Source organism: Mobula birostris, chromosome 1 (genome assembly GCF_030028105.1).
Source record: "Mobula birostris isolate sMobBir1 chromosome 1, sMobBir1.hap1, whole genome shotgun sequence".
Classification (NCBI taxonomy): domain Eukaryota; kingdom Metazoa; phylum Chordata; class Chondrichthyes; order Myliobatiformes; family Myliobatidae; genus Mobula; species Mobula birostris.
The window spans coordinates 109016249-109043172 of NC_092370.1; the positions used below are offsets into that span (position 1 = coordinate 109016249).

Genomic DNA, 26924 nt, shown 5'->3' on the forward strand with positions numbered 1-26924 from the left:
TTATTTCTTTACTTGGCTCCTCGCTTCCTTTATCTTTAAATAAACTAATTGACAATGTGGGGGTCAAACATACTTTGAGGATTTGGTTACAGTTTAGAAAACATTTCGGTTTATTGAGATTCTCCCTCTCGAATCCCATCTTTTCTAGTTTTTTTTAAAACCATCTATAATTGACTTATCTTTTAAAGAATAGGATAGATTGGGTATTAAATGATTTCAGAATTTGTTTGATAGAGGGACTCTCTTCTTTTGTGCAACTTTCAACGAAATTTAACCTTTCCAGTACCCACTTTTTTCCATACTTACAGATTAGAGACTTTTTAAGATCTCAATTACATACATTTCCTGCAAGTCCAGATAAGAATATAATATACAACTTTTAATCTGAAACCCTTTGACAACGGTTCAATACCTTACACTTACGGTCTGCTGTTGGAACTGAAAAAGGCTTCTTTAGCTAAAATTAAAGGAGACTGGGAAAAAGACTTCCAGCTTTTCATATCTGAAGAGAGCTGGAAGATTATTTTAGAATTGACTAATTCTTCATCATTATGTGCTTGTCATTCTTTATTACAATTCAAAGTGGTACATGGAGTTCATATGTCTAAAGACAAACTCTCGTTTCTGCGCAGATACTTCCCCTTACTGTGATAGATGTACTAATTGAGTGGCCACACTAATTCATATGTTTTGGACATGTCCAAGCCTTGAAAATTTTTGGAAAGATGTATTTCAAACTTTTTCTGCACTTTTCAATGTCAGCTTTAAGCCCAATCCTTTGACTGCCTTGTTTGGTATTGTTGAGGATCGTGCTACAAAATTGAAGCCGTCTAATTTGTGGGTATTGGCCTTTATGTCTCTTACGGTCAGGAGGGCGATCTTGCTCAAGTGGAAGGAGGCCGCCCCGCCTACTCATGCTCAATGGCTATCTGATGTTATATTATGCCTAGATCTAGAGGAGATTCGTTGTTCGATTTCTGATTCTAAACACGATTTCCTAATGTAATGGGGACCCTTTCAGAGTTATTTTCATAATCTTTGAACTAGTATTAAAGTATGGATCTCAGCCATTATTATAATAATATTATTATATGGTAAGGTATTTTTTTCTTCTCTTTTTTTAAACCAACCAGCTCATTTTGGTAGTGGGGGTAGATTTTTTTTTAAATAAAATAAAATTATTTTATTTTATTTCATGCCATAATTCAGTCTTTTTTTCCCTACATGATTGATTTGGAATATGGGATACTGAGACCATATTACTGTGATTTAAATGTAATGTAATTCGTATTACTTACTTGTATCCTTATGAATTCTGTATTTGTATTCATGCAATTTATATAATATTAATAAAAATGTTGAAAGAGATGCCTTTCATACTGTACTTTGGAGACAAGATTAAAAGTGTTTTTGCATAATTTTGGACTTAATAGACAAAATTGACTTATGGATGTATGCAAAGGCAGAACCTCTTTGCTACTCAGGGATGGCCTGTACTTCATTATGCAGAAGTAAGTGACAGTAGTGTTGCACATGTTTCACCCTGAGTAGTTGTTTATGGAATGGTGTCAGCAGTGTCTGCTGATGTCTCTGCAGTTCAAATAGTTTTCCTGTTATTTTAAACACATTCTTCAAACAATGGAAGGTGTTTGAGCAGCCTGAAATATTTTCTGAAGTAGCCGGTCAAATCTCGCACTGAGACCCGTGTCTTTAAATAAAACAAAGTCGTGCAATCTGCTTCTGACTGTATGTTGGTTTCAATGAAGATTGTAGTTTGTACCCAAAAGCTTCATATTCGAACACTGATGGAGGAAAAAAAACTGCAAATAACAGTAGGTGTGCATCTGATGTTTGATAAAGATCAGATATGTTAAAATGAATTGCACAAGGAAATTCCTGGAAGGCACATTTTCACCTAAAATAATCATTAATATGCTGTAGCTTGGGTTAAATCGCTTTTCAGTACTATTTGCCCCTACAAGACAGGCACTATTTTTCTTTATTTTCCTTTGTTAAGGGCACTAGATTATTTGCAAATTACCATTATAACTACTGACACTGCTGTAATCGTTGAGTCAAACGGCTGTGACTTCAGATCAGGCACATGATCTTCCACATGAAATCCTGACACTGAGATGATTCATGGACAGTTACTGATGGAATATCACGGCATAGACACTGTCCATTAATCTCTTGGAGCTTTGAAAATCAAACATCAGCCCTTGTGATTGCCCATTACTCATCTGATTATGATGTGGAAGGTGCAGAGTTGGGCAGTGGGGCGAGTTGGGGATTGGAAGCGAGAATTTTATCTAGTCAGGTGTTACTGGACAAAGCATAAACCCTCTGAATCTACGCTAACACTAACTTCAGGACTTTACTTACGTTGGTCAGCTATAGCAGTACTTTAGCTGTTCGCATCTCCTGGCCCTGTAATTGGAATTCTGTCTACTAGAGGAGTCCATCTTAATCTGAAAATAATATAATTTCAGAGGACACTGATTTTCAAGAATTACTGAGGCAGCTGCCTCATCCAAATAGCTGCCTTAATTTACTAAAACAAGGGTTGTGTTAAAGTGGAAATGCAGAAGACTAATTAGGTTCAGAGGTGATTTTAAAGGCTGCATGCAACGAGATGGGTAGAAAATAATCAATCAAGAACTAAAAGCCCTCTGAAGATTAAGGCAAAGTCAGAGAGAAAGCATTCAACACGCTATCTCAGTTACATTAAATCACATTTACATGACAAGTAGTATGTCACTTACTCTGAAGCAACTTTGTGTAGGTTTATACGTTGAATAATGGTTTGAAAATTTGAGAAATAAGGCATGCTCCTCTTTGGGCTGGATCTACAGAAAGCACTTGCTCCAGATTGATCAAAGTCCAGTTCCTGCTGACTGTAGTTGAACCTGTTCTGTGTCAGTCTACTTCAGCCCATCCATGTGGAGATCAAAGCGACAGCCACGTCGATCAAACTGTTCAGAATCTGCAAGGCAGACACGTGAGAGACTGCAGATGTTGAAATCTGGAGCAACAAAAAGCTGAAGGAGTTCAACAGGACAGGCAGCATCTACAGATAGAATTGTACAGTTATCATTTCGGGCCAAGACCCTTATCGGGACTGGAAAGAAAGAGGGGAGATAGCTAGTATAAAGAGATGGAGGGAAGGGGTGGAGAAAGTGCTGACAGATGTTAGGTGGATCCATGTGAGGAGGATGAGGGAGGGGGGAGTGGGAGGATGTAACAAGCTGTGAGGTGATAGGTTGAAGTGGCAAACGACTGAAGAAGATAGAACCTGATAGGATAGGACAGTGAATCATGGAATGCAGGGAAGGAGGTGGGGAGGGGAACTAGTGACAGATGGGGCAAGAGAAGCTGTGATAGGGCCAGTGTGATGAGACAGAGGGCAGTGGTTACTGGAAGTTAGATAAATTGATGTTCAGTCTGTCAGGTTGGTAAATGCCAAGGTGGAATATGAGGTGCTGTTCCTCTAACCTGTGTTTATTCTTAATTTGGTAAGAGAGGAAGCCATAGAGAGACATACTGTATTGGTGTGGAGTTGGGAAGATCAATTAAAATGATTGGTCACCAAGAGATCTTGACTGTTATGGCAGATGGAGTGAAAATGCTTAATGTAGTGATCCCTCATTCTGCATTGAAAGAGTGCTTCACCTGGAAGGACTGCTTGGGGTCCTGAACAGTGGTGACGGAGGAGATGTAGGGGCAGCATGGTTGTAGGGTTAAGTACCTGGAGGAGTTCAGTGAGCAGGAATGAGTGGACAAGAGGGTGACAAAGAGAACAATCCTTATGGAAAGGGGAGGGGAGGGGAGGGGAGGGAGGAATGGATTGGAGGGGAAAATGTTCCTGGCAGCTATGAAAAATTTAAAATGTATCTGCCATGGCCACTAGCATGTGTTAATTTGCCATAGTTTACCACTGCATACATCCAAAATGAAAACATTTCTGCCACTGAGCGTCGGAAAGATACCAAAGAGCCCATTAAAACAAGAAAATCTGCAGATGCTGGAAATCCAAGCACCACACACAAAATGCTGGAGGAGTTCAACAGGCCAAGCAGTATCCATGGAAAAGAGTAAACAGTCAACATTTTGGGCTGAGATCCTTCTTTTGGATTGGAAAAAAAGATGTGAAGATTTCTTTGTATATATTTCAACCCACCTATTTCTCTGAAGTGGAGGGTTGTGTGTTCTACTCCCATTCTAGCGACATAAACATAAAATTCGGGTTAATGTTCCAATGTAGTAATGAAATAATAATGATGCCTGTCTCACCTTGAGACATTTAGCTGAATAAAGTGATGATGTACAATCTTAAACTGGGCTGCTGAATAAAATTACAGGTTTCTCTCCCAATGCCGAAATTTGTCAACCACAGAGTTTCTACAAACCTGTAGCTTCATTAGGGCGAAGCTTAATAGAATAAATGAAGTAATTACAGAATTAGAAAGAGCCTTTACAGTAACAGACTACTTTTCTTTTAATTTAAAAAAATGGAAGTATCCAGACATAATGGAAGCTTCTCCCACAGACCACAAATATCCCAAATATTATGACTGCAATATCTGTTGTACTTAAACAAATTTATGAGTGTTGCTAAGTAACCATTGAGCAAACAGCAGAGGCAAACTGTAAAAAGTTGATATTCCTTGATAACATTTTTATGTTTGAAATAAAAATCTGAAGAGTTACTGAGAAGGAATTTAACTCTGCTGACTGTGGACTGTCCTCTGAATGTAATGTGGGAATTACAGTCCACAATTCCTTTTCCTTTCCCATTGGTCTTATGAAGTATTGCGATGCATTGAAAAGCATAGGAACAGTTTATTCAGTAAATAGATCTGATTAAGAATTTATATACTTTTTGTGTATGCCCATCAACATTTCCTCATATTCTTTCTCCCTGATGTGCTTATCAAATTTCCCCTTTAATGTTATCTGTTTCCCTTAGAAAACAGTTCCATATACTAACCATTTTATATCTGAGCCATACCTGTGGTTTTTCAAAATTAATTCCCAAATTTTATTTCATGGTGTTTTATTAACATTTTGGAGATTGATTCAGTGATTCAACTCATTAATTAGGGACGACAATCATATAACTTAAAATCAGTAATTATCTTCTTATCTACCTTCACCAAATACAGTGGATTCTGGTTAATTGGGACATATTGAGACTAGTACATTTTGGGCCAATTAAGCAGCTACTCCAATTAGCCGAAGTTCATGGAAAATAGTTAAAAAGGTATAAAAAACAAACTGCCATTTAGCTGAGTAACAAATTAGAACTCTGTCAATACTAATACAGTACTAATATATATTACTTGTTTTTGCACGATTTTTAAATTCAACATACCTATACTGTAATTGATTTTCTTATTTATTTATTATTTTTTCTCCTCTTCTACATTATGTATTGCATTGATCTGCTGCTGCTACGTTAACAAATTTCATGACATGTGCCAGTGATAATAAACCTGATTCTGATTCTGAACTATGTATTGGTTCCTAATGGTTACTGGTGGAGGAATTTATCTAGTGTACGCTGTTGTGTTCTTTTGATTGACTGTAAATGAACAAAATCAGTGCAGATAATGGACTGCCTTCATACAATGCTTTCTATGATTGCATCCTCCAAAGCTTCATTTTCATAACATTCAAGATGATTGTAAATACCTTCAAATTCTTCATAGGTCCTAACTTTTTGAAGCATTTCACTTGCACTTCCTGCAATTTCTGGCATCTCCAAGCCTGAATGCTTGAAACCACAGTGAGCAAAACGGTTCTGAATTGTCTTAATGCTTATTTCTTGCCAACTATCAGTAACAAAAATCATTGTTTTGAGCACAATCACACACAATTGACACTATTTAAAAACTGATTGCTCTAAGCACGATGTCGTGTCTAACAGCCACACAAGAATGTGTAATTGAAGCTAATTCGAAACTGTTCTGAAACAGATTCCTGTCCCAATTAAGCAACATAGTGTCCCAAATAAATGAGGGGAATCCCAGCTATATTCTTAATTAGTTTTGTACTTTAAGTGGCTGCCCTGGTTAACTGATGGCCCAATTAACCAGAATCCATATTTCTTTGCTGGCAATGTACACTCAGTGGCCACTCACCTGTACTACTGCTTGTTAATGCAAATATCTAATCAGCTAATCATATGGCAGCAACTCAATACTTAAAAGCATGCAGAGGTTCAGCTGTTGTTCAGACCAAAATGTCAGAATCAGGAAGAAATATGATCCAAGTGATTTGGACAGTGGAATGATTGTTGGTACCAGACAGGATGATTCATAGTGTGCAGAAGTTCTGGAGTCATGAAGGGCCTTGGCCTAGAGAGACAATTGATATTGAACCACTGGAAAATGACTCCAGATGTAGTAATGCAGGATAAGGAAATAATAGACAAACTGAATAAGTATTTTGCATCAGTCTCCATTGGGGAAGACACTAGCAATAGGCTGGAAGTTCGTAAGTATCAAGAGGCAGAGGTGAATGCAATTGCTATTACTAGGAAGAAGGTGCTTGAGAATCTGAAAGGTCTGAAGGAAGATGAGTCATCTCAAGCAGATGGACTACACACCAGGGTTGTGAAAGAGGTAGCTTGAAGAGATTGTGGAGGCATTAGGAATGATCTTTCAAGAATCACTTGATTCCGTAATTGTTTCAGAGGACCCGAAATTGCAAATAGCATTCCATTTTTCAAGGGGTTGGGGGGGGGGAGCAGAGAAAAGGAAATTATAGGCCAGTTAGTCTGACCTCAGAGATTGGGAAGGTCTTGCAGTCGATTGTTAAGGATGTGGTTTTGGGGTACTTAGAGCCACATGATAAAATTGGCTAAAGTCAGCATGGTTTCTTTAAGAGAATATCTTGCCTGACAACTCTTTGAAGAAATAACAAGTTGGATGGACAAAGGAGAATTGATGGAGATTGTGTACTTGGATTTTCAGTAGGCCTTTGACAAGATACCAGATATGAGGTTACTTAACAGATAAGAGACCATGGTATTACATAGTCTAGCATGGATAGAGCATTGGCTGATTGTCAGGAGGTAAAGAGTGGAAATAAAGGGAGCCTTTTCTGTTTGGTCACTGACGACTGGTGGTGTTCCACTGGGGTTGGTGTTGGGACTGTATTACATCCCGTGAGCATGATGTAATTATTTTGTGAACGTGATGTAATTATCTTGTGAGCATTATGTCATTATCTCATGATGGTCGTGATGTAATGGTCTCATGATAGCAGAGTGATGTGATGTCACGTGATGGCATGGTCTAAAAGAAAAGACCACCACTGTGACACAGTTCTCATTTTTATTTTTAGTGCAACGTTGTTGTTGCTGGTCAGATGTTTTGGAGATGCCACTGGTTTTGTTTGTTGCACGTTTATTTTCCCCTTACAATCCAGTATCAGAGAGTGAAGACATTACCAGCATTATCCGAACCCAAAGGATTGGGTAAAGTTAACGTCATTTGGCGTCTTGGGAATGATCGACTTTTTTGAATTTTCATTCTGGAATTGTGGCATGCATATTTGAGTTAAACCCCTGCAAGGTTGGGAAGGTTTATGCAGTGACCACCATCCAGCCAAAAGGTCAGTTCCTTTAGGCCACTTTATTTCTTCGTGATTTCTTTGGACAAGGCATCTCTCGGCTGTGATTGGCAGATTCGTCATTACTTCGATGGAATTGTTGTTTTGGGGAAGTATCTCCTTATTGACTGTATAAATCACTTGGACTTTTGAATTTATCACTTTAAGTCTGTGCTTGGATGAGAAAAGTTTGTAAGTTTGACTGTTTGTTTGATATAGCCGCCTAACTGTTAACTTCCAGTTAAGTTAGTCGTTCGTTTATTTTTCTGTTTTTGAGTAGAGGTTAATAAATTTCTTTGTTTATTTATAAAAACTTAACTCAGTTTGGTAGAAGGAATAAAAGGATAGAATATTTTCTAAATGGGGAGAAAATTCAAAAATCTGAGGTGCAAAGGGACTTTGGAGTCCTCACGCAGGGTTCCCAAAAGATTAATTTGCAGGTTAAGTCAGTGGTGAGCAAGGCAAATGCAATGTTAGTATTCATTTCAAGAAGACTAGGGTATAAACCCAAGGATGTAAAGCTCAGGCTTTATAAGGCACTGGTGAGACCTCAATAGGGGTATTGTGAGCAGCTTTGGGCCCCTTATTTAAGGAAGGATGTGCTGACATTAGCGGGGGTTCAGAGTAGGTTCACTTGAATGATCCCAGGAATGAAAGACTTTTCATTGGAGAAGCAATTGATGGCTCTGGGACTTCACTCACTGGAATTTAGAAGAATGTGGGAGGGATCCCCATTGAAACCTATCGAATGTTGAAAGGCCTGTATAGAGTGGATGTGGAAAGGATGTTTCTTTGGTGGGGGACTCTAGGACCAGAGGGCACAGCCTCAGATTAGAGGGGCAGTGCTTTAGGACAGAGATGAGAAGTAATTTCTTTATCCAGAGGGTGTTGTATCAATGGAATTCATTGCCATGGGTGGCTGTGAAGGCCAGGTCACTGGGAGTATTTAAGGCGGAAGTTGATAGGTTCTTGATTAGTCAGGATATGAGAGGTTATGGGGAGAAGGGAGGAGAATGGGGTCGAGAGGGAAATGGTGTAGCAGACTTGATAGGAGCAGAATTATGACATTCAGTCTCGGTCTTAAAGTCTTATAGTCTTAATACAACCAAATGAAACAGCGTTACTCAGGAGCCAAGGTGCGAAACATAGTACCAACAGTCATACACAACTCAAGGCACATATAGCAGATATAAAATATCTGATATTGTACATACTGTACAAGATAACAGTGAAATACAGTCACACACAAAAAATATTGTCCAAGTCCTTGAGTCCACGAATGTTGCAGCAGTCTGCAGTCGAACACAATCCAGCTTGTTTTTGGCTGCGTAAACACTGGGGATCTGCACTGACCCCCAGTATTGTACGCCATGCCCCACCACCTAAAGCACTCTGGTGGAGCACCTGACTCCAATGCCTCACCCGGGGCAGCTGCAAATAGACAACACCACAGTTTGAGGGCCTAGTTCTCCCTACCACCGAGGCCACCCAGCTCCCCTGTTGTCCGCCCCTGACGGTCATCAATATCCAATGAATTGGACCTGCAAAATTCTACACCACCAATTGTACGATCACAACAAAAGTGATTAAGATGATTACTCGCTGTTAGTCTTGCACACCTCCTTCGCACACCCACTCCTCTGTTTCAGGCAGCAGCATGGTCCACACCAAGTCCAGCTCCTCCAGTTTCTCTGCCTACAAGAAATTCGTTAATGAGGTAGACCTGAATCACTTTAAGTTCTTAATGTCCAGCAGGGACCTAAGATCATAAGTAGTACATTTATAAAACACAGTAACACCTTTGGTTCTCTCCATTGAAGCCACTGCATCTGAGCATGCTGCCATCTTACTGTAAGGTAAGCAGAGGTGTGTAGAAGAGCATCAATGAATTGAAACAGGCTAAAACTTGAAGTGGATCTGCTACAGCAGCAGAAGACCTCGGACATACACTCAGTGGCCATTTTTTTAAGATACAGAAACTACCTAATAATGTGGCCACTGTGTGTATATACTGTATGCCATTTTGAACCATTTTAGATTGCTTCTTAACTTAATAAAATAAGCAAACAGAAAGCAGCTTAAGGCTGTTATAATTTGTAAGAAATAATACAAAATATATTGCTAAGTTTACAAATACTATTTTGTAGTTGACAAGCAAAAATCTGAAGTTGCTGTGTATCTGAAATAAAAACAGAAAATGCTAGAAATATTCAGCAGTCAGGCAACAGCAGCGAGGAAAGAAACAGTCAGCATTTCAAGTCAAAGGCACAGAAGTTTGCAGGTGTTGGAATCTGAAGCAGCATAAGATGCAGTCCTGACGCAGGGTTTCAGCCTGAAACTTGAGCAAATCCTTTTCACCTATCTGTTAGGTTTTGTAACTCCAAAACATAAAACTAATTGCAAGAAAAACACCTGGAGCTAGAATAGTTCGTGTACGTTCTTAGTTTTACTTTTAGCAAGACACCAAAGTAGTATCGTGACATATGTAATGCATACAGTATACTATATAATACAACTACTACATAGACATTCATGTCATAGGTAACTTTAAATTGTCCCATTGAGGTTTAAAGGTTTAATTGCAATGGAGACTTTCTTACTCTTGTGAGATAATGTTTTTCCTGACAAGGGGGATCACTCTGCTTGACAGGTGAGACTTGCGGCTGTGAAAACAATCTCAGGTTCTGGGGCTTCTTCCATGGTGGTTGTTGGAGTTGACTCAGAGACTGCAGGAAGTGGTTCTGACAACTCTGCACACCTTCCTTCTCCTTTCTTCTCCGGATCTGCTTTGATCCTTGCTTCTCTCCCAGTCCTGGCTGCTTTCTTTCTCTTTATCCCGCTCTCGATCCCTTTCTCAGTAGCATTGTCTTTCCTTATCCTTGGTTCTCTCACAATCCCCATCGCAGTCTTGCACTCTGTTCTGATTCGGCTCACGATCTCATTCCAAGTGTTTTTCTTTCTTGCATTCCTTCTCCCTTTCACACCATTCTCTTTCTCGTTCACATTCTGTCTCTTCTCTCCTTTCCAACTTTGTCTTTCTTTTTCCTCGCCTTCCATTTTCTACATCTAGTTACTTGAGAGTATCTCTGAACTTGCTAATTTTAGAGAAATTAGTTGTTGTTTATCTTCTTCCATTTCCATAGCACTTATATCACCCTCTTCTTTCTCTTTGTTTTTTTTGTCTTTCTAGTTTTTGCATCTTGATCTTTTAAAGGTGCATTTAGTTCACTGGAGTATTCTCTTATTAATACTTCTATTGCTCCTTTTACGATCTGAACTCTTCTCTTGGTTTCCTCATCCACCACATCATCTGACAGATCCAGAATTTTTGCATCTTTTTGACCTTCCATTCATCCAGCTGGACTTCGGTCTTTGCATCTATTGTTACAAATAGCTTTTTTGTCACCCACTTGAAGTTCATGCAATAAATTCACACAGAGTAGATTTTGATTCACTACACTCACAAAAGCAGAATGCTTGCAACTGCTTTTTGTCAGTTTCATGATCCTCTGAGTAGCATGGTCCTTCCTTGGTCCAATATGCTTTCCAACCATAGGCACAGAAGTCAGCACCAACACCCATTTGCCCTCTTTTGGGCAACTGTTCATGGTGTACAGCATGGAGACAGCTGTGGCATTCACTTTCAGTTGACTGTATTGCAGGGGATGTGATGTGCAACTGTGGATGGATCTCCAATCAGGCTGTAGTTGTCTCAGTCAGTCAGTCAGTCCCCACAACGCTGGTCCTTCTATTTTTACCACATCCAAGCCCAACGTGGCTTGGTGATTGTTGTATTTCACTGTTACAAATGTCATTCCCACAAGAGATAACTTTTCTCCAGTACACGTTCTTAGTTGGATATCCGCAGGCTTCAGTTCAGTATCTTGAAATGTCATTGAAACTCATCTTGCGGAATAAAATTAAACAGCCGAGCCAGCTTCCAATTAAATTTTGAATAATTTGTCACTCACTCCAGATGTAAGCCATATTTGCTATCTGTTGTTAGTTTTCGTATTGTAAACCTCAATGCTACTCAGTCCTGTGTCACTCCCATCATCAGATTTTTCATCAACAGCATGCAGATTAATGCTCTTCCTGAGACTGCAACGTGCCTTTTTATCTTTCTCTCTTCCCCGTGCATCCGTTTATTTTTGTCTGCTCAACATGCTCTTGGCATGTGTCCTACTTTGTTGCATTTTCTGCAAGTTTCAACTTTAAATCTGCATTGGTCTGATGCATACGAGCTCCTGCCACAATGGTAACACAATTTGTTTGGCCAGGTTGGTTTCTGTTTAGATGTAGCAATTCATGCTCACTTTCAACTCAGTTTGGTCCGAAACCCTTTGGTAGGAATGGGTTTCAGCCTGAAACGTCGACTGTCCCTTTTTCCATAGATGCTGCCTGGTCTGCTGAGTTCCTCCAGCATCTTATGTGTATTGCTCAGACTTTTAAGCAAACTGTGCCTTTAAATCCAAGGCGCTCAGCAAAACTGGAACTATCTTCTCATTGAAGAAGTACAGTCAACGTTTCGGGCTGAGACCCTTTGTCAGGGTAACTGAAAGAAGAGCTAGTAAGAGATTTGAAAGTGGGAGGGGGAGGGGGAGATCCAAAATGATAGGAGAAGACAGGAGGGAGAGGGATGGAGCCAAGAGCTGGACAGGTGATAGGCAAAAGGGATATGAGAGGATCATTGGACAGGAAGCCTAGGGAGAAAGGGGGAGGGGGGGAAACCCAGAGGATGGGCAAGGGGTATAGTGAGAGGGACAGAGGGAGAAAAAGGAGATAGAGAAAAAGAATGTGTGTATAAAAATAAATAACAGATGGGGTACGAGGGGGAGGTGGGGCATTAGCCGAAGTTTGAGAAGTCAATGTTCATGCCATCAGGTTGGAGGCTACCCAAACGGAATATAAGGTGTTGTTCCCCCGACGGAATATAAGGTGTTGTTCCCCTCCTGTCTTCTCCTATCATTTTGGATCTCCCCCTCCCACTTTCAAATCTCTTACTAGCTCTTCTTTCAGTTAGTCCTGACGAAGGGTCTCAGCCTGAAATGTCAACTGTACCTCTTCCTAGAGATGCTGCCTGGCCTGCTGCATTCACCAGCCACTTTTATGTGTGTTGCTTGAAATTCCAGCATCTGCAGATTTCCTTGTGTTTACTATCTTCTCATTGGCCATTTCATTTGCTTCAAAATGCTGCTCAATTTGTTCAGTATACATGAGCCAGTTATCCATTGTGGAATGGAACGCATCTATTTTTGATGTAGCCAGACATTTCTGCTTTTCAAAAAATCATTACTATCACCCAGTACTCACTGTTTATGAACCCACGAATTTGTCTGTTTCCTGCCTTTTTTTTAAAACTCGAATGACTCCTCTTACGAAAAAAGCATACTGTGTGTTTTTTTCAAACTCGAATACCTCATTGCGCTTTAACAGGTGGTTAATCATCTTTGGTTCATTTTTAAAATATCCTGTCACCATTGTTATGTTTTGCAACTCCACAGCATAAAACATAAAACTAATTGCAAGAAAATCATGAACCTGGGATAACTTGTATATATTCTCTGTTTTACATTTAGTGAGACACACGTGTATGACATGATAGTGTCATGACTTATGCAATTCACATTTTTTTAAACATACATAACCCGTAATGAATTATTTAAAAGAAAAATGCTTAATCAAATATATTTACAATATTACTCAAATATTATTGAAATATTAAATACACAACGCTTTGGTGGTCCTCTAAGAAAGATACAGTAGTTGCCTTTTAATCTGGGGGTTCACACAAAAAAAAGATTTATGAATAGAATTTTACAAGTACTTGCCTGAAATAAATTAGGGCCCATTAGAATCTATGATTTGTCAAGTCGCCTTTAACATGCTTACTGGATTATAGCATTTGGTGGTGACTTTACTCTTTTAGTTATGTCCCTCCAGTCCCAGAGGATACAGACTGAAGTTCCTCTATCAGTGAAAAAAGGTCACCAGCTACTTGACTCATTGAGTTCCACCAGCAGATTGTTTGTTACTTAAAGTTAATGACTTGAAACATGACCCTGAAGCACTGGATTAGAAGTATACTCAAAAAGAGGGTACAAAAAGTATTTTTACAATGAACCAAAAATTTTAGTTATACCAACATGAAAAGAAGAACAGGCTGGTAACATGATCATCATCAATCTAAAATATTAGAACTGCTGCTCTTGCCACATATGTTGTCTAACCTGTGAGTATTTCCAACATTATTGGTTTCTAGCCCATTTGTGGAGAACTTACAAATTGTTACAAACTGTGCTTTGGAAAACAATGAGTTAATAGGGTGGCACATTTATGTACAAAGATGTCATACTGAATATGAAATAAAGTACTCGTTTCTCTTTAATGTTCGTGTCTGTCAAAATTTTTATATTCCCTCCAGAATTTCAGCCCAAAATGAATAAAGAAATCAAAACATTGAAGAAGCTTTCAGAAAATTTAACCAAAATGCAAAATAGCATTCAGCAGTTTTCTGAAAGTCAAGTAACAAAAAAAATAGCAGCATCCTTTTGTGGACAGGAGATGTAAGATCAGATATTTTCCCCCCAATCATTTGCACATGCGTAAAAAGAGTGAAAGTGATTCTGAAAAATTTGGTATAGGCCTTAAACTGAAATCAATTCCACATCCTGAGACAAAAAGCAGGTGAGATTGCTGATGATTTATCTGCATAACTTAGAAATGAGCTCAGCAAATGCAGAATTACATAAAAGTCATGTGGCTAGTTAACATGCGGGATGAATTGATCTCAAACATTGGGAAGGCAGATCAGAAAATGAATCAGAAAATGGCAAGTGGACAAAACATTTTTCCTAACAATGTACTTCAATCATAAAATCTGAAAATATACAATATAGCCTTCTCATATGTTATTCACAGTACATGACATCATTCCATTTGATACCAATTATATCAGCATGACATCAATTTTTCTTTCAAATACATGAGAAGCACGATTCATCTGAGCAGTTCTGGCTCCTCTGTATTTAACAGGAGGGACATGAACTGTGAGATTTCCCCATGAAGTCCCTGTGGCATTAGATTCAGAGCACCTCTCAGCATGTGGCATTAGATGTCAGAAAGTGTCATGATATACCATTCAGTTAAGAAAAGCTCCTGACACTAGAAGACTGGCAGAACCAAGTAACTCATTAATTTGACAATATTCCAGCAAAAGTTAATGATTGACTCATATACATGCGTGGGAACAGCCTGCAAAACACACTGTAAGTGTAGAACAGAGTTTGAGTCTTAAAAAAGGACATTGCATCACCTCCCCAGGTTGTTGCGTGAAATTAGGTTCACATGTTTGATGCGTGGGGACAAAAGACACTACTGGAAAGTAAGTTACTCATTTATCATGTGGCTTGATCATGTGGATAACCAGAGACTTTTCCCGGGCTGAAATAGCTAACACAAGGGGGCATAGTTTTAAGTAGGCACAAGGGGAATGTCAGAGGTAAGTTTTTCCACACAGATAGTGGTGGGTCCGTGGAAGGCACTGCCAGCAACGGTGGTAGAGGTGGATACAACAGGGTTTTTTTTTCCAAAAAGAGACTCTTAGATAGGTACATGGAGCTTAGAAAATTAGAAGGCTATGTGGTAGGGAAATTCTAGGCAGTTTCTAGAGTAGGTTACATGGCCAACACAACATTGTGGACTGAAGGGCCTGTAATGTGCTGTAGATTTCTATGTTTCTTTTTACAGGATACTAAACATTCAATTACACTCATTTACAAATACTTATCTAAAGTGTGTATTTGGGCCTTCTCTTGCTGCAACCCAATTTCACTGTTCCAGTACCATTTGTGACATTGTCCAAAGAGCAAATGAGAGCAGGTGCTTTCAGTGAGCTAGATTTATACTCTAACTGTGCCTTGCAACAGCTGATGATGGCAGCTACTAAATGGCAGCCAATGGGAGTACTGCAATGCTCGCTCCTTATATGGACCAGTCCCTAGCTAGCGTGGGTGTGGGTGTGGCTTTCAATAACCTGGTAAGATGGACACTTGCTGCAACACAGACATTCTAGGTTGGCAGACATTGCAGAATGAAGACATGGACATAATGCCATCACATCAAGCACAGTGTTGGTTGGCCCTGTAATGGGTTTCCTCACCACCAAGAAGTTTGTTTAGAAGTTCTGGAGATCATGCATTCTGCTAAATAATTTTGACAATTTGTGCAACCATCCAACAGAACCCAGCTTCTCCCTTTCCATTATGTACAAATGTGGTTAAAGGTGCACTTCTGAACATTTTTTTCCCCATGAGGGTTAAAGGTGCTCTCCAAGTTAAGAGAGAGAGAGTCTAGATTTGATTGGGAGTGCTTAGTTTAGGGATGTGATATTGTCATATTTGTGTTGAAGCAGTTATTTCTATTTGTGAGTTTCATCCCCAAACCCTATTTGGAGGAACAATCCATTTGGTACGGTACGTGTTCAATATTCTGTTACATTCTAGGCCAAAGAATTTAATACACAAGTCAATGACTATGGGGTCCACAATGAGTTAATCAATAGTTCATTTGCTGTTTGTCTCATTAAATCAACTGTGTCTTCTGCACGAAGAAGTGATGCTATGACCTTGTGTTATAAGTAAGGAGAATCTATCTGAGTTGCAAAAGACAGTACCATTATTAAACTTAACAAAGGTAAAGAGAAGTAAAGCAGAAAGTAGTTTTTCTTTAATTTATTCATGAGATGAAGGTATTGAGCACAACTATTGAGTACATCTATATGAAATGTTGACGTAGTAAAGCAGCATCCATCATCAGAGATCATCACTGCCAAGGCCATGGTTTTTTCTCACTGCTGCCATCAGGTTGAAGGTACAACAGCCTCAGGACTTGCACCAAAAGGTTCAAGAACGGTTACTACCCAACAACTATCTGTTCCCACAACCAATAATCTTACCTTAAGGATTCTTTATCTTGTTATTTCATGTTCTTGTTATTGATTGGCATTTATTTATACTTGCATTTGCACGGATTGTTATCTTCTGCACTCTAGTTAATCTTTCATTGACCCTATAATAGTCAATATTCTAATAATAGTTAATATTCTATTGATTGCCGAGTATGTCCACACAAAAATAAATCTCAGGGTTGCATGTAGTGACATACATGTACTCTGATAATAACATTTACTTTAAACTTCTTGAACTTTATTGTTGAAGATTGCAATGTTTATTGGTCATCCCTGATTTCATTGGACCATTTTAGAGGGCTGATAAAAATCTGTAGGACTAGTATCTCATATAAGCTAAACTGAACAGAAGTTTCCTTCCACAAATGGCATTAGCCAACCAGGAGGCCTTTTTGTCAGTCATCCAGGTACATGGACACTATTACCGGTCCAAGCCAGTAATATTTAAAATAATTTTTTATTTATATACTCATTGAATTTAATTTCCAGCACTGCTAGGACAGAGTTTGAATTTATCTCCCTGGATCTTTAGTAGAAGTTTTAGATTACTAGTCCAGTAACCTAATCAGTTGCTGTTTTGCAATGAATGGAGCAATAAACACTCTTTAAAACTGACATGTTCTCCATTGGGAACCCCTGATGCACAATTCCTTTAACAGATTGCTTGAGTTCCTGTAGATGTGAGTTCTGATATGGAATCCTGCCAAGGCTTTCCAACAGCTGCACAGACATTCTGCCAAGCAATGGGTGGGTCTCCCAAGTAATATAACATGTTGTAAACCACCCTGAAGCTTACATACTTCAGAATCAACAGCAGACTTGGTAAGGCAAAAGGAAAGAGGGAGAGGGTAATAGAGAAGGGCTTGAAAGAAAATCAGTGAGGAGTGGAAGATGAAAGAGATTTAACATAAGGATTGCAGGCAGTGAGAATGAATGTGTGAGAGATGAAAGAGAAATAGAGAATAAAAGAGAGGGATCTGGAATATGGAACTGAAAAATGAAGGAAGAAGAATAAGAAAAAGGAGAAACTACATGCAGTAAAAGTAACTGAAGGAAATATCGGAGAACAAATATAACAAATGAGGGAGGGAAAGGGTGAATAAATGTGAAAAGAGCAAAGAAACAATGCACATTCTATCAATAACACTTTAGGGATTTTGGTTATTGAAATGTTCTGGTGTAAGATTGCTATGAGGAAGGAAAAAATGACCGTTTGGGCAACACAACTTGATTGGCAACATCTGTCATTTAGTCATAGAAGTATACAAGCAGTGGTCACAGAACTACTCTGGAAATTGACAAACTGCCCTTGCAATTAACTGAATCTTTGTTGTGAAATTGAGAAAAACCTTTGTTTAGAGAATATTTGGTTTGAAAGTGAGATTGCAGTGTATGAGGCAGACTAAATAGATATATATTCTGGATATCCTTAAGTTTGAGAAAATATTTCTCTGTAAAAACCCAGGGTTACAAAACACCAGACCTTCCAAAGACCCCATCCCTGTGAGAGGAAGGATCTGTCAATGGTCTATGCCCCATTAAGAGTGATGGGCTTAAGAAAAAAGTTCAAAGTAAAATTTATTATGGGAGTACATACATGTCACCACATACAACCCTGTGATTATTTTTCCTGTGGGTATACTTAGCAAATCTATAGAACAGTAACTGTAAACGGGATCAATGAAAAGCAAACTGTACACATGCAAATATAAATACATAGAAATAAATAATGACAGCATGAAATAACAAAATAGGGTCCTTAAAGTGAGACTATCAGTTGTGGGAACACCAGAAATAGAATGAGTGTAGTTAGTTATCCCCTTTTATTCAACAGCCTAATGGTTGAGGGGTAGTAACTGGTTTTGAACCTGGTGGTGCGAGTGCTGAGGCTCCTGTACCAGATGGCAGCAGTAAGAAAAGAGCAAGTCCTAGATGGTGAGGATATTTGATGATGGATGCTGTTTCTCTATGGCAACGTTTCATGTAGATGTGCTTAGTGATTGGGAGGGCTTTACCCATGATGTACCGACCCAAATCCACTCCCTTTTAATCTGGACAATGAAGAATAAGTGAATGGGATGTTTTGTTTATAATTTGGAAGGAATTTTATGGGCTGAAAGGATATTTGTTGACTTCTAGTAACCAAGTGTTTTGGGCCATTGGATAGGCTTTGAGTGTGGGTCAGAAGGATTTGTTCCAGCCTTATCAGTGAAGTCAGACTTGGAAAGTGTGACTGCAAGTTCAGGAATGCCAACCTCATGGGGAAGGATATTGAGGAAAGAAGACAAGAATGACTCTAAACCAGGGATGTAACTCATGAGTAGGCACTCATAAAGTTGGACTTGTTATCATCGCAAAGAAGTTTGAAGGACAACGTCAGCCAACTGTGAAATTTGGGAACAAGCCATTTCTGAGCACCAAACTAAACGAACTGGTCTAAAATTACTAAAGAAAACTAATGCATAAAAAGGAGGAAAGTTTATCTCGTCTCCATACCTGGTCTTTCATTATTGTATAAACACAGAGTTGGATCAATATGTCAGGAACCACAATTTACTTACTGAATTCACCAAGATATGTTTGATACTTTTTGTGCAGGCTAGATATTGGGTGTAAACTTCACAATAAAAGTAACTGAAATCCAGACAAATTGCTCTTTAAAAATAAAGTTGGATAAATATCTGATAAAAACAAAAGATAAATACTCAGCACCTGTGGAATGAGTTAGTATCTGTGAAACAAGAAACAACTACTTCACAAGTGACAACCAATAGTTAGAGCTAATGCTCAAATGTTAAATTGTTGGTGGTGGTGATGGTGGGGGAGGGACTTGTGGTACTGATTGGGAAGCTTCTGAAAGTATGGAGAGATTTATCAAGATTCAGAGGCTGTTGGACTTAGTATCCTTCCACACACACTGTATGTTGGTCACAGTTTATCTGTTTCAACTGGAGTACTATCACTATCACAATCCTTGCCCCTTGATCACACACCCTGATCAACCAAAACAATTCTTTCAAGCTCCTCTATTTGACTATTCTAATATCAACCCCCAAACTCTCACAACTCCTTTTCTATTTCTTCCATGACTGTTTGGATTTACCAGATTTTCTGTCCTTTTGCTCTCCTCTTCAGATTTATTCCCATATGTTCCAATGCCTTCCTTCAGAACTTAGTTCAGAACTGAACAACTACTGCCCATCAAGCATCATGAAGAGGCACACATCAAAAACTCAATTTCTGCCTCACTGGCACTCACCGATATCCTTGCAGACAGATGCCACAGCATCTATCAGGCATTGGCCCCTGACACACGGAGGAAACAAGGATTCATGTCAGAATGCAGTTTGGCATCCAACGCTACTGTCCCACAGACCTTGGTGAACAAACTCCTACTCCTTGGAGTAAATACCCCACTGTGCCACTAGGTGTTGGACTTCCTAACCACAGACCTCAGATAGTCAGGAAGCACAACCACTCCTCCCTCCTCAACCTCAACATGAGTGCCCCCCCCCCTCCGGGCTGTGTGCTGAGCCCATTGCCGTACACTCTGCTCACACACAACTGCACAGCCTAAAACCAGGGTAATCACATCGTCAAATTTCCCCATGACACAACAGTGATAGGGCACATCGGCAGCAATGATGAGATGCCCCACAGAGAGGGGGTGGAAGAGCTCGAGACCTGGCGCCAATCAAAAAGCCTCATCCTCAATGTCAATAAGATAAAGGCAATGGTTATTGACTTGCGAACTCACACCTCTTTACATTAGTGGCTCAGTGGAAACTACGGGCACTTTCAAACTCCAGAGAGTGTACATCTCATACAAACACTCATGATCCCAAAATATGTCCTACACAGTCAGGAAAGTTCACCAATGCCTCTTCTTCCTGAAGAGGCTGCAGAGAGCTGGACTATGCACATCCATTCTCATGCCTTTCTACAGATGTGCAGTAGAGAGCATCCTAACGTACTGTATTATCTCATGGTATGGAAACTGCAAGGCAGTGGACAAAAAGGCTCTACAACAGATAGTCAAAGCTGCCAAAAGCATCACTGGCACAACCCTACCCACCATCAAAGCTCTCTATACAGAAAGGTGCTGGAAAAAGACCAATAACATCATGAGGAAGCAGGCTGGTATTCTTCATGGAAGTTGCTCCACTGCCATCAGGGAGGATGCTATGGTAGCATCCACACCAGGACCACGAGACCCAAAAGAGTTTATTTCCCCAAGAAGTAAGACTGATCAACACCTCGACCCACTTATCCACCCTACAACACCCCTCCCATCACCACTAATTTTTCCATTTCCTGTCAAAGTCACCTTATGTACAGACACTCCTGTACTGGCACTTCGTGCATACAATCAATGTATATAAGCTATCTCATGTATTTATAGTTATTGTGTTTTTTTTTTGGTGCTGCATCAGATTTTGTTCTCCTTTACACTTGTCTACTAGAAATGACATTAAACAATCTTGAATCTGGAATCTTAAATCTTCCTCCTTGTCACTCCCTGGCGATGATCTGAGACAAAAGGCTGATAATCAAATAATCCATTCAAACCAATTAACTAAGAGAAATCCATTCTAAATTATTTCTCAAAGTAAACACAGCCATTCAGCCGCACTCCACCACCCCTAGCTTACTTCCCATTTTAGAGTAAGTTTCTGCCCTCACATATTAAGTACTCCCCTTTGATGCTTTTCATTTCATGAGATTAGCTATATTAACCTTACTTATAAACAATGAAATCTATCAGGTTGGTGACTGAATCTCTTTTTCCAAATCTGAATTCAAGAAATTTGTTTACACAGGGCAGTGCCGCTTTATGTTGAAATAAAATGTGTATAAAACTGTAGTTCGCAAATAATTGAAATATGCAATGAATTTAAATACACACAATCTAGTGTAAACCTAAACCCCATGCTCCATTCTCTAAACTGTTTTACAGCTGTTTCATATTTCACTCTTCAGAACAGTCATATGGTCACTTATGTAGGCCACCTGGGTTGCCATGACATTTTTTCTCTCCTGCTGAGAATTATGCCCGAAAGATGTTAGTAAAAACACTGAGTTTCTGTGTAAATTGGACCATTTGTCGTTGCAGTATTGTGGTTGTCACCATGGTGATGGAAAAGTTCTAGATCCCTTTTGTTCTGTTTTCCAGCTTTGCCCATTTCATGCTATTACCCTGAGGGGACCAGCTTCTCCTGGACTTCTGGCACTCCTCCAATAATTCATTGTTCTTTTGTGAAAGATTATCCATCATCCGAGTCAGTTCTGGAGGGCATCACTATGGAGCCTGATCCAGTCTCCACCCTGTCATCCGAAGTGTGGTTCCAACTCAAAGTAGGTCTCTGGGAGTGGATTGCTGGCTCATTTTTTGCTGTCAGTAGCCTGAATCACTCATGCCTGTTTATTTCTCTTTACTACTTTTACCTCACTTTCCATCAAATACTAGTAAATACTCCTGGCCTGTAAACTGTAGAGGGTAAAGTGGTGAATGAGGGAACAGTGAACGGTGAGGCAGGACAAGGCCATTGCGAGAATAAGCCAAATACATGAATAATAATATTAAAATACCCCATGAGAAAAAGAAGCATATGAATGTATCACTGGCATCACATTCATAAAAGTTGCTGGTGAACGCAGCAGGCCAGGCAACATCTCTAGGAAGAGGTACATCGACGTTTCGGGCTGAGACCTTTCGTCAGGACTAACTCAAAGAAGAGCTAGTAAGAGATCACATTGTTGCTGTGGAGCCTTCAAATATTACCAACAAAAGTGAAGACATTGTTTTTAATCTAATCATTGGAGGCACAAGCTGTACCCAAAACAGTGCTGATCTGAGTATCATATTGGTCTCCAGCTTCCACTCAAAATCCTTCACATTTTGTAGTACAAAACATTTGCCAGATGCTAGCCCGATTAAATTTATTTTAAAGCAATTTCTTGTTTTTTTGTTTGAAAAACAATAGCTGTTGATACGTTTGAGGGTGGAGGCGTATTGTATTGTAATGTTAGTTTGCTGTCTTGATTAGTAGAACCAAAAAGGTTTTTTTTAAATGAATTTTACTTATGGTAACAACCACTGATCAGTGGCTTAAACACGAGGAATTCTGCAGATGCTGGAAATTCAAGCAACACACAAAGTAGCTGGTGAACGCAGCAGGCCAGGCAGCATCTCTAGGAAGAGGTACAGTCGACATTTCGGGCCAAGACCCTTCGTCAGCACTAACTATTAGTGGCTTGCTGTTTAAGCCATTCACATAGAAAATTTGCGTAAGAAACTATTGCTGTACCCGATTCATGGATTAAAAAATAAACTTGCTTACTGGCTCACTAAGCTCACTTCTTTCACATCCCATGTGCAGCTTGTCTTGCTGCAGTTTCATTTACCTGCTCTCTGAACTCCAAACACACATAATGAGTATACTTGCCTTGATCATGTATACTTGGCATGGATGAATATTTCCATGGCTGACATGGCTTGTCTGAGTCAACTCACGATCTTTGGAGCTGAATGCAGCCTTCCAATGCACTTTCAGTGGAAAGAAAATTCTGTGGAGCACAGAGTGATCCTGTAATATAGTGAGTTATGAGAGGGAATGGAGAATTAGAATTGGCATTGGTGTGCTACTGTCACATGCACCGAGATAGAGAAAAACTTAGTTTTGCAAGCAATCCATAAACAATTTTTCTAAACAAAAGTTAATTGGAAAAACAAAAAATAGAATGCAGAATCTAGTGCTGTATTTACAGCTGCAGCTAAAAATCTATTGTCATTTACTGTAACTATATATGTGCAGACCGTCTGTTTCTCCAAACCAGGGTATAAAGCAGAGTAGTACACATAACACACAATAACTTAGGAAAGCAAGGATAAAATTTACAGATGAATTACACATAAAAAAAGTAAAGTGCATAAATTAAATATTGTCAGGTATGGAAGAGATTAACCAGTGACATTTTGAATGCGATGCAGCAGGGAGTTCAGAAGCCTAATAGCCTGAAGGAAGAAACTTCTTCTCATCCTGACCGTTGTTGATTTTATATATCGGAGTCTCCTGCCTGATGGTAGAAAGTCAAAGAGGATGCTGGATGGATGGGTGGGATACCTGATGACACGGGTTGAACTGAATCCTGTGATATAGTCATGCATCAGCAGCGTAAACAGCAGTAGACTGAGCCCACAGACCTGGGGAGCGTAAAAGGATGAGAGACCACGAGGTCTGCCCACAAGGACTGACTATGGCCTTTCTGTGAAGAAATCCAGGATCCTGTTACAGAGGGAAGTGTTAAGACCCAGTGAGGATAGTTTCCCCACCATTATGATGGTGTTAAGTACTGTGCCAAAGTCTACAAATAGCAGCCTGGCATATGAGACCCCATTTTCCTGCTTCCAAGTTCCTGCCTGATAGCCTCATATTTCCCCTTACTCCAATTAAATACTTTCCTAACTTGTTTGTTCCTATCCCTCTCCAATGCTATGGTAAAGGAGATAGAATTGTGATCACTATCTCCAAAATGCTCTCCCACTGAGAGATCTGGCACTTGACCAGGTTCATTTTCCAAATACCAGATCAAGTACAGCCTCTCCTCTTGTAGGCTTATCTACATATTGTGTCAAGAAACCTTTCTGAACACACTTAAACTCCACCCCATCTAAACCCCTTGCTCTAGGGAGATGTCAATCAATACTTGGGAAATTAAAATCTCCCACCACGACAACCCTGTTATTATTACTCCTTTCCAGAATCTGTCTCCCTTTCTGCTCCTCGATGTCCCTGTTACTATTGGGTAGTCTGTAAAAAAAAAAAACACCCAGTAGAGTTATTGACCCCTTCCTATTCCTAACTTCCACCCACAGAGACTCAGTAGATAACCCCTCCACGACTTCCTCCTTTTCTGTAGCCGTGACACTATCTCTGATCAACAGTGCCACGCCCCACCTCTTTTGCTTCCCTCCCTGTCCTTTCTGAAACATCTAAAGCCTGGCACTCGAAGTAACCATTCCTGCCCCGAGCCATCCAAGTCTCTGTAATGGCCACAACATTATAGCCCCAAGTACCTATCCACGCTCTAAGCTCATCTGCTTTGTTCATAATACTCCTTGTATTAAAATAGACACATCTCAAACCATCGGTCTGAGCGCTTCCCTTCTCTATCACCTGCCTATCCTCCCTCAGACACCCTTTCCAAGCTTTCTCTATTTGTGAGCCAACCGCCTGTTTCTCCGTCTCTTCAGTTTGGGTCCCACCCACCCACCCAGCAATCCTAGTTTAAACTAAGGTAAGAGATAGCATACATTAGAATATTAAACTCTAGTATTCTAGCAACAAAATGCTGGATGAACTCAGTATTTGTAGGGAAAATGAATTGTCAATGATTTTAGTCAAAATCCTGCATCAGGCAGTGTGAAGACGATAAGTATGATGTCAGTAATAGAATTTCACCCCTGCTATGGTTCTGGGAATCACCAATCCAATTGTGATCAACACTGGTTCCTCCACAGGAGTAAGAGATGCAGTTATTTCTGCACCAAACCTTCTGCAAATACATGTCACAGTGCTCTGCAAGAGAGACAGAAGTATACTAATAAAGTCTGTACTGTGTATGTGTGATGTCATTGCCTCAGCTGAGCAGGTGCACTCGTTGGCCTTATCCATTGATATAATACATCCAAGCTTTCTCATCCACCTACATGCTTACTTTTTGGAATCATCTTTGTTGTTAGAACTATTTCCTGCCACTTTCTTTGCTGTTTGTGACCTCCTGAAAACAATGGCCTTTTTCTGCCCTCCGTATGTCATTTCTCCACCATCTACATACAGATGCACGCAAGCTGAATTGGAACTGGAAACTGAAATGAAATTGGTTTATTATCGTCACATGTACTGAGGTACGGTGAAAAGCTTGTCTTCCATGCATTTCATACAGATTGAATTTTACACGGTGCTGTGAACAATAACAGAATGCAGAATGGAGTGTAACAGTCACAGAGAAAGTGTAGTGCAGGTAAACAATAAGGTAGAGACCATAACCAGGAAGATTGAGAGGGCAAGGGTCCACCCTATCATACTAGGGAACCATTCAACAATCTTACTTTATAACAGTGAAGTAGAAGCTGTCCTTGAGCCTGCTGGTAGTTCCATCTCTGTTTACGTAAATAGGAGAGGATTTCATCTGACAAAGTTTTATGATTAATGCATTAATCCATAAATCACAATACTTATCTAGCTGATGAAGTCAATATTTTTTCTGGATTTCCTCGTTACCAACCTCTATCAAGTAATTACTGTTTAAAGTATTTATTCCTCCAAGTTTTTTAACAGAAATCTCAGGCACCTTCTCATATTTTATTCATTTGACCAAACTAGAGCTATGCAATATTGTGGAGATTGATGGAAATCATGGCTCAATATTTTATCTGAAAAATGGCACCTCTGACAGTGAAACTAACATTCAGGACTGCACCAAATATTAGCTCGAATTACTTGCACAAATTTCTGGAGTGGGACTTCAGCCCAGAATCTTTTGACTCAAAGACATTGTTGTGTTGAGTTATGGATAATACCTAAATAGACTTCAGTTAAATGTATTTTGTTTTTTTATGATCGCAGGACCCTGCTGGACATTAATAATTTAAAGTACTGCACGTCAACCTCATCAGCGAGTTGCTTGTTGGTGGAGAAAGTGGAGGAGCTGGATTTGGTATGGATTGTGCTGCTGCCTGCGTCAGGGAGGCGTCAATGTGCAAAGGAGGTTTCCAGTCTAACAAGTGAGTGGTCCGCTTAGTCGCTTCCCTTGTGATCGAAAGACCCCTTTTGGACATTGGTGGTGTGGAATACTGCATGTCCAATTCATTGTTTATTGGTGAATGGTGGGGAGCTACGTGGCCTTGACATAGTAAGAACCGGGCCTCAAGCCGCAGTGACACTTGTTTGCAGATGCTGGGGTGGGTGGTGGGTGGGCATTGGAGTTGGGTGCTCCATCAGAACGTCAGAGGCAGTGTGGTGCAGTATCTATGCTGGAATCAGTGTTGCCCCCAGATTGACTTGGCAGAAAACAAGCTGTATTGTCTTTGACTGCAGACTGCTGCAACATTCATGGACTCAGGGACCTGGACATTTTTTGTGTGACTCTGTTTTATTGCTGTCCTATGTGTGTTATATGTGCCTTGTACTGTGTATGACTGTTGGCACTGTGTTTGACTTTGTTTCGTTTGGCTGTAGTCATGGTTATGTATGGATGAATGGCAATTAAACTTAAACTTGAGAAATGGGAGAAAATTCTCCAACTAGTTAACACTTCTTCAATGTGTGCTTGACAC

General features: G+C 39.8%; 1 long non-coding RNA gene across 2 annotated transcripts in view; it reads left to right on the forward strand.

Annotated features, from left to right (window-relative positions):
- The window catches only part of LOC140202783 (uncharacterized), a 75388-nt gene that overhangs the window by 30963 nt on the left and 17501 nt on the right, over positions 1-26924 (forward strand). For both annotated transcript variants that reach the window (XR_011887192.1, XR_011887190.1), the window contains exon 3: positions 26215-26372. This is a non-coding gene — a long non-coding RNA (uncharacterized lncRNA). The remainder of the gene's footprint in view (positions 1-26214; positions 26373-26924) is intronic.